The sequence below is a fragment of the Triticum aestivum genome, chromosome 2D (genome assembly GCF_018294505.1).
Source record: "Triticum aestivum cultivar Chinese Spring chromosome 2D, IWGSC CS RefSeq v2.1, whole genome shotgun sequence".
Taxonomy (NCBI): Eukaryota; Viridiplantae; Streptophyta; class Magnoliopsida; order Poales; family Poaceae; genus Triticum; species Triticum aestivum.
The window spans coordinates 534,386,915-534,396,241 of NC_057799.1; the positions used below are offsets into that span (position 1 = coordinate 534,386,915).

At 43.1% G+C, this 9,327-nt stretch overlaps 1 long non-coding RNA gene across 1 annotated transcript; it reads right to left on the reverse strand.

Annotated features, from left to right (window-relative positions):
• Positions 1 to 7,277: 7,277 nt before the first annotated feature.
• On the reverse strand, positions 7,278 to 8,011 carry LOC123049820 (uncharacterized). The gene is made up of 2 exons (XR_006423658.1): positions 7,874 to 8,011; positions 7,278 to 7,691 (listed from the first exon to the last, which is right to left on the reverse strand). It is a non-coding gene; the product is annotated as an uncharacterized lncRNA (long non-coding RNA).
• Between the last annotated feature and the right edge of the window lie 1,316 nt (positions 8,012 to 9,327).

Consider the following 9,327-nt stretch of genomic DNA (forward strand, 5'->3'; position numbering starts at 1 on the left):
AGAACTCCTTCTTTGACTGATCCATTTTGAACTCCTTCAAAATCTTATCAAGGTATGTACTCATCGAAAGTCTTATCAAGCGTCTTGATCTATCTCTATAGATCTTGATGCCCAGTATGTAAGTAGCTTCACCGAGGTCTTTCTTTGAAAAACTCCTTTCAAACACTCCTTTATGCTTTCCAGAAAATTCTACATCATTTCCGACCAACAATATGTCATTCACATATACTTATCAGAAAGGCTGTAGTGCTCCCACTCACTTTCTTGTAAATACAGGCTTCACTGCAAGTCTGTATAAAACTATATGCTTTGATCAACTTATCAAAGCATATATTCCAACTCCGAGATGCTTGCACCAGTCCATAGATAGATCGCTGGAGTTTGCACACTTTGTTAGCACCTTTAGGATCGACAAAACCTTTTGGTTGCATCATATACAACTCTTCTTTTAGAAATCCATTAAGAAATACAGTTTTGACATCCATTTGCCAGATTTCATAAAATGCGGCAATTGTTAACATAATTCGGACAGACTTAAGCATCACTACGAGTGAGAAAATATCATTGTAGTCAACACCTTGAACTTGTCGAAAACCTTTTGCGACAAGTCGAGCTTTGTAGATAGTAACACTACCATCAGCGTCTGTCTTCCTCTTGAAGATCCATTTATTCTCAATGGCTTGCCGACCATTGGGCAAGTCCACCAACGTCCATACTTTGTTCTCATACATGGATCCTATCTCAGATTTCATGGCCTCAAGCCATTTTGCGGAATTTGGGCTCATCATCGCTTCCTCATAGTTCGTAGGTTCGTCATGGTCTAGTAACATGACTTCCAGAACAGGATTACCGTACCACTCTGGTGCGGAACGTGCTCTGGTTGACCTACGAGGTTTGGTAGAAACTTGATCTGAAGTTTCATGATCATTATCATTAGCTTCCTCTCTAGTTGGTGTAGGCATCACAGGAACAGTTTTCTGTGATGAGCTACGTTCCAATTCGAGGGAAGATACAATTACCTCATCAAGTTCCACTTTCCTCCCACTCACTTCTTTCGAGAGAAACTCCTTCTCTAGAAAGGATCCATTCTTAGCAACAAAGATCTTGCCTTCGGATCTGTGATAGAAGGTGTACCCAACAATTTCCTTTGGGTATCCTATGAAGATGCACTTCTCCGATTTGGGTTCGAGCTTATCATGTTGAAGCCTTTTGACATAAGTATCGCAACCCCAAACTTTAAGAAACGACAGCTTAGGTTTCTTGCCAAACCATAGTTCATACGGTGTCGTCTCAACGGATTTAGATGATGCCCTATTTAACGTGAATGCAGCTGTCTCTAATGCATAAACCCAAAACGATAGTGGTAAATTGGTAAGAGACATCATAGATCGCACCATATCTAATAAAGTACGGTTACGATGTTCGGACACACCATTACGCTATGGTGTTCCAGGTGGCGTGAGTTGTGAAACTATTCCACATTGTTTTAAATGAAGGCCAAACTCGTAACTCAAATATTAACCTCCGCGATCGGATCATAGAAACTTTATTTTCTTGTTACAATGATTCTCCACTTGACTATGAAATTCCTTGAACTTTTCAAATGTTTCAGATTTGTGTTTCATTAAGTAGATATACCCATATATGCTCAAATCATCTGTGAAGGTCATAAAATAACGATACCTGCTGCGTGCCTCAACACTCATCGGACCGCATACATCGGTATACATTATTTCCAATAAGTCATTGGCTCGCTCCATTGTTCTGGAGAACGGAGTTTTAGTCATGTTTCCCATGAGGCATGGTTTGCAAGTATCAAATGATTCATAATCAAGTGATTCAAAAAATCCATCCGAATGGAGTTTCTTCATGTGCTTTACACCAATATGACCTAAACGGCAGTGCCACAAGTATGTTGCACTATCATCATCAACTTTGCATCTTTTGGCATCAATATTATGAATATGTGTATTACTACGATCGAGATTCAATAAACCATTTACGTTGGGTGTATGACCATAGAAGGTTTTATTCATGTAAACAGAACAACAATTATTCTCTGACTTAAATGAATAACCGTATTGCAGTAAACATGACCAATCATATTCATGCTCAACGCAAACACCAAATAACATTTATTTAGGTTCAACACTAATCCCGAAGGTAGAAGGAGTATGCGATGGTGATCTTATCAACCTTGGAATCACTTCCAACACACATCGTTACCTTGCCCTTAACTAGTCTCTGTTCATTTTGCAACTCCTGTTTCGAGTTACTAATCTTAGTAACTGAACCGGCATCAAATACCCCGGGGTTACTATGAACACTAGTAAAGTACACATCAATAACATGTATATCAAATATACCTTTGTTCACTTTGCCATCCTTCTTATTCGCCAATTATTTGGGGTAGTTCCGCTTCCAGTGACCATTCCCTTTGCAGTAGAAGCACTCAATTTCAGGCTTAGGTCTAGCTTTGGGCTTCTTCATGGGAGTGGCAACTTGCTTGTCATTCTTCTTGAAGTTCCCTTTTTTCCTTTCCCTTTTTCTTGAAACTAGTGGTCTCGTTAACCATCAACACTTGATGCTCTTTCTTGATTTCTACCTTCGCCGAATATAGCATCGCGAAGAGCTCGGGAATCGTTTTTGTCATCCCTTGCATATTATAGTTCATCATGCAGTTCCAGTAACTTGGTGAGAGTGACTAGAGAACTTTGTCAATCACTATCTTATCTGGAAGATTAACTCCCACTTGATTCAAGCGATTGTAGTACTCAGACATTCTGAGCACATGCTCACTGGTTGAGCTATTCTCCTCCATCTTGTAGGCAAAGTACTTGTCAGAGGTCTGATACCTCTCGACTCGGGCATGAGTCTGAAATACCAATTTCAGCTCTTGGAACATCTTATATTCCCATGGCGTTCAAAACGTTTTTGAATTTAAAGCGTGGCGCACTAAACTATCAAGTAGTCATCATACCGAGCTTGCCAAACGTTCATAATGTCTGCATCTGCTCCTGCAATAGGTCCGTCACCTAGCAGTGCATCGAGGACATAATTATTCTGTGCAGCAATGAGGATAATCCTCAGATCACGGACCAAGTCCGCATCATTGCTACTAACATCTTTCAACTTATTTTTCTCTAGGAACATATCAAAAATAGTGGAGCTACAACGCGAGCTAAAGATCTACAACATAATTTGCAAATACTATCAGGACTAAGTTCACGATAAATTAAGTTCAATTAATCATATTACTTAAGAACTCCCACTTAGATAGACATCCCTCAAGTCATCTAAATGATACTTGATCCAAATCAACTAAACCATGTCCGATCATCACGTGAGATGGAGTAGTCATCAATGGTGAACATCTCTATGTTGATCATATCTACTATATGATTCACATTCGACCTTTCGGTCTCCAGTGTTCCGAGGCCATGTCTGTACATGCTAGGCTCGTCAAGTTTAACCCGAGTATTCCGCATGTGCAAAACTGTCTTGCACCCGTTGTATGTGAACGTAGAGCCTATCACACCCGATCATCATGTGGTGTCTCAGCACGAGGAACTATCGCAACGGTGCATACTCAGGGAGAACACTTATACCTTGAAATTTTAGTAAGGGATCATCTTATAATGCGACCGCCGTACTAAGAAAAATAAGATGCATAAAAGATAAACATCACATGCAATCAAAATATGTGACATGATATGGCCATCATCATCTTGTGCTTTTGATCTCCATCTCCAAAGCATCGTCATGATCCCCATCGTCACCGGCTTGACACTTGATCTCCATCGTAGCGTCGTGGTCATCTCGCCAAGTATTGCTTCTACAACTATCTCTAACGCATAGTGATAAAGTAAAGCAATTACATGGCGTTTGCATTTCATACAATAAAGCGACAACCATAAGGCTCCTGCCAGTTGCCGATAACTTTTACAAAACATGATCATCTCATACAACAACGTATATCACATCATGTCTTGACCATATCACATCACAACATGCCCTGCAAAAACAAGTTAGACGTCCTCTACTTTGTTATTGCAAGTTTTACGTGGCTGCTACGGGCTTCTCGCAAGAACCGTTCTTACCTACGCATCAAAACCACAACGGTGATTTATCAAGTTTGCTGTTTTAACCTTCAACAAGGAGCGGCCGCAGTCAAATTCGATTCAACTAAAGTAGGAGAAACAGACACCCGCCAGCCACCTTTATGCAAAACTAGTTGCATGTCTGTCGGTGGAACCGGTCTCATGAACGTGGTCATGTAAGGTTGGTCCGGGCCGCTTCATCCAACAATACCGCCGAATCAAAATAAGACATTGGTGGTAAGCAGTATGACAATCACCGCCCACAACTCTTTGTGTTCTACTCGTGCATATCATCTACGCATAGACCTGGCTCGGATGCCACTGTTGGGAAACGTAGCATTCAATTTCAAAAATTCCTACGCTTACACAAGATCTATCTAGAAGATGCATAGCAACGAGAGAGGAGAGTGTGTCTACGTACCCTCATAGACCGTTAATCGGAAGCGTTTATCACGCGGTTGATGTAGTCGTACTCTTCGCGATTCGATCACGATCCAACCGATCTAGTGCCCAACGGACGACACCTCTGAGTTTAGCACATGTGCGGCTCGATGAAATCTCCTCCCTCTTGATCCAGAAAGCAGGAGAGGAGAAGTAGATGGGATCACAACCAACACGACGGCATGGTGGTGATGGTGGTGGTGGAACACTGACAGCGCTTCGCTAAGCGTCGCCGGGACGAGGCGGTGGAACTACGGAGTAACGGGAGAGAGAGGGGTGCCAAGGGCTTGGTGTGTTCTCTTGAGGCACCACCTCCCCTCTATATATAGGTGGAGGGGCGTGGTAAACAACCCCTCCAATCCCTAGGGCACAGCTAAGGGGGAGAGGACTTGGACTCCAAGTCCAATCCTATTCCTACTAGGACTCCTTCCTTTTTTGTCTTCCCTTGCCACATGGGCTTTTGAGGACTTGGTGCGCCTAGCCCAATAAGTCCAGGGCGCCTCCCCGCAGCCCATGCTAGCCCTTGGGTCATGGTGGAACCACTTGTGGACTTCCGGGCCCCTCTGGAATCCTCCGGAACCTTCTAGAAGCTTCCCGGTACAATACCGAAAAAACTGCATCTTTTTCCGGAACCCAAATAGACTTCCCATATATAAATCTTTACCTCTCGACCATTCCGAGACTCCTCATGACGTCCGGGATCTCATCCGGGACTCCGAAAAAACATTTGGTTACCACTCATCAAATATCCCAATACTACTCTAGCGTCAACGAACGTTAAGCGTGCGACCCTGCGGGTTCGGGAATTATGTAGTCATGACTGAGACACTTCTCCGGTCAATAACCAACAGCGGAACCTGGATGCTCATATTGGCTCCTACATATTCTACGAAGATCTTTATCGGTCGAACCGTTATGACAACATACGTTATTCTCTTTCTCTATCGGTATGTTACTTGCCCGAGATTCGATCGTCGGTATCTTCATACCTAGTTCAATCTCGTTACCGGCAAGTCTCTTTACTCGTTCCGTAATACATCATCCCGCAACTAACTCATTAGTCACATTGCTTGCAAGGCTTATTATGATGTGCATTACCGGGAGGACCCAGAGATACCTCTCCGATACTCAGAGTGACAAATCCTAATCTCAATCTATGCCAACCCAACAAACACCTTCGGAGATCCCTGTAAAGCATCTTTATAATCACCCAGTTACGTTGTGACGTTTGATAGCACACAAGGCATTCCTCCGGTATCCGGGAGTTGCATAATCTCATAGTCGAAGGAATATGTATTTGACATGAAGAAAGCAATAGCAATAAAACTGAACGACCATTATGCTAAGCTAACGGATGGGTCTTGTCCATCACATCATTCTCCTAATGATGTGATCCCGTTATCAAATGACAACTCATGTCCATGGTTAGGAAACCTTAACCATCTTTGATCAACGAGCTAGTCAAGTAGAGGCTCACTAGGGACACAGTGTTCGTCTATGTATTCACACATGTATTTAGGTTTCCGATCAATACAATTGTAGCATGAATAATAAACATTTATCATGAATAAGAAAATATAAAATAACAATTTTATTATTGCCTATAGGGCATATTTCCTTCACTACGCACATGTGAACCTGCTCGAAAGCTCCATCAACAACATAAGCAACCTTGTCGACACTCTTTGTGACATTATAGAGGCGATGGTGTCTCACATCACATCGTGGAGCCATGGATGGGATCCTAGCTACAACCCACCGCCACCACAATAAGCTCTTGTGTTTGGACTTACACAAGTAATGGACGGTGGGGGACATGGGGTGGCGCGACAACCAAATGGACGACAATTCACCCAGGCTAGTATAAATAATGCACATTCCCAACCGCGTTGACCACCCAACAATACCTGATGACATGTACCCGACCACATGACGCCTTACACGCGGAGGGGAATATGGCGATACATCGATCGACACAAAGGCTTGGTACCATCAATCATTGCAGTGGTGGAGGTGGGCCCCACCGCAAGCGCATAGAGTGCCCGCACGACAGTCTCCAAAGCATGGAAAGCCTTGTGGCCCACTTCCAGGGACAAAATGCGACACCGTAACCACATTGTAGAGAGGCTCACGCACGGTTAGGGATGAAACTGGATCAGATTCAGACGGATAAACATACCATATCCTACTTCATATTTACTTTTGGTTTCGGAAGCGGGGCCGATGCGGATTTGAATACCGGATTGTAGCGGATTCTGATATGGTACGGTAACGGAACCGAATCGTATCGAAATCGGTCATACACGACATGCATATAGTAGGAATATATAAATGGTTTAAACTAAATTATATGTAAGAAATGAGCAAGTATTAATCCTTATACACTCTAAGCACACATAAAACACTAGAAGATACAAATCACTCAAGCATATGTCACGTATTGCTAGTTAATACCTGAAACTTCATCCATAAATCATATATCCATATTTAAAAGGTCGGGTTATCCTATTAAAAAATAGATTACCCTATGGCGTCATATCATACTACTATCATATCTTATACCATATATATATCAGTCGAACTCGGATTCAAAACGGATTGTGTGCGGATGTAAAAAATTCTTACCGTATCCTATAAAAACATATTCGAAAGTGGTTTCAGTCGAAAATTATCCTAACCACTTTCACCCTTATTCACAATCTACCATCGGTCCATGCGTTGTCGGATGGGCTAGAATTAATTACCAATGACCTTTTATACTATTATTATTATTACTAATATTTACAAAACATAGTGAAGCAAATTCCCGGAACATGTGTAGTGCTAGCTAGTAGACTTGTACCCCTCAAAAAAGAAAGCTGGTAGACTTGTACACACAATTACTTTAAAGTCCTCTATAAACCAAAGCTTGGTAATTCGAAAGCCATCCTAGATTTCACCATACTTTTACCGGCATCAAGATTCACAATTGATGCCTATAATATCCGGGTCGAAACTCTGGCATCTGGCATCGCTCTTTTCTCATCAGATTTGCAGTTTTATCCAATTCTTGTGATTGATTCGAGAGTCGCCCTCATAACTAGATCGTCCTTGCTTGATCTTTTTTGGTATTTGTTCATGGCCTTTGTTGGTTTGCTGAACTGCTCGTTCCTGCATGTTGGAGACACAAAAATGTTACACCAGGTTCCGGACTACAAGTAATCACACCTACTAAACTCTAACCGAATAAGAAGAAACGAGCAGTTCTGGTACACACTTTGGACACCGGCAGCAGTTGCAATTAGCCAGCAGCTGCTAGCGAACATATGAAATAAACTGTTTCAAGAAATCACCTGTTTTTGCCGCCGGGCGCCGCCGCGAGCAAGCGAACATACTCCGCTTCAGGCTGCCGGATGGAGGGGCACTGACCCATCCTTGCCTTTCTACTTTCTCTCTGTGTCTGTTACTGCTGGTCGGCTCTGCTCTGCTCGCTAGTTGCTTGCTGTCTGAGTTGCAGCTGGTCACATTTGTATTTAAAGGGTTCTGGTTCAAATATAAAATACAGAAAACAGGGAAAAGTGCTCAGATATTTTGGCCCTTTTGGGCTTTTTAGTAGGCAGGCATGAACTGTGATGCTTCATGGTGCCACTTGTATGTTGTTCTTTAGGCTGATTTTGCGTTTGACTTCTTCTCCCAACTTCGCTCTTCATCAACTTCAGGCGATCTCAAGCTAAAAAAAAAACTTCACTCGATGACACACATCACTATTTGTATTTAAAGGGTTCTGGTTCAAATATAAAATACAGAAAACAGGGAGAAGTGCTCAGATATTTGGCCCTTTTGGGCTTTTTAGTAGGCAGGCATGAACTGTGCTGCCTTATGGTGCCACTTGTATGTTGTTCTTTAGGCTGATTTTGCGTTTGACTTCTTCTCCCAACTTCGCTCTTCATCAACTTCAGGCGATCTCCAACTAAAACAAAAATAAAAACTTCACTGGATGACACACATCACTCTGAAAGAGTACCCACGCACACGGGCATGAAGTTGTCTTTCCCCGCATCTTTTATCTTGTACTCGCTCCGTCCCAAAATAAGTGACTTAACTTTACACTAACTTTATACTAAAGTTAGTAAAAACTTGAGTCACTTATTTTGGGACGAAGGGAGTAAGTTTGTTAATCCGAACAAAGGGATTAGTGTGTTTAGAGAAACTCTAGCAATTCACAAAGTTCTAGGAGTTGAACATACGAGAGATTTTGTCCAGCTTCCATAGCGTAATGCGGCAGCGTTTGAATAATTTCTCCAAATGCATTAGAGGATTGACAACCGGACCCAATACCCGTCCCAAACGTCCGGGCAGGCTGACCGTCCAGTGTTCGGATGAAAGAACGTCATCCAAATAGATTTTTCGTATCCGGCCCAAACACCTTGACTGACCGGCACTCCCCATATCTGAGCCGGATATGGGGCCCGGACGCGTCTACCACGTCGGACTGACCGCTAAGGTCCGCACCAATTCATCCATATTCGCGCCCCCTCCTCCTTGCCTAACCAGTCCTCTCCTCTTCTCTACTGTTGGCCCTCGTCCGCAGAGCTGTCGCTGGAGTTCCGTCGGCGTCGTTGCTCCGTCGTCATCCCCAACCCAAAGCTTCGCCACCGGAGGCCGCAGCACCGCCGTTGACCGTAGTTCTCCACCACCGGACGCCACCCCAATACGTCCAACTCCCCCATATATACACCTCACGCTCTACATGTTCGATGAAATCCAGAGCTTGATTTTGATTCTTTCCGTCGTCATTTCTAGGTCA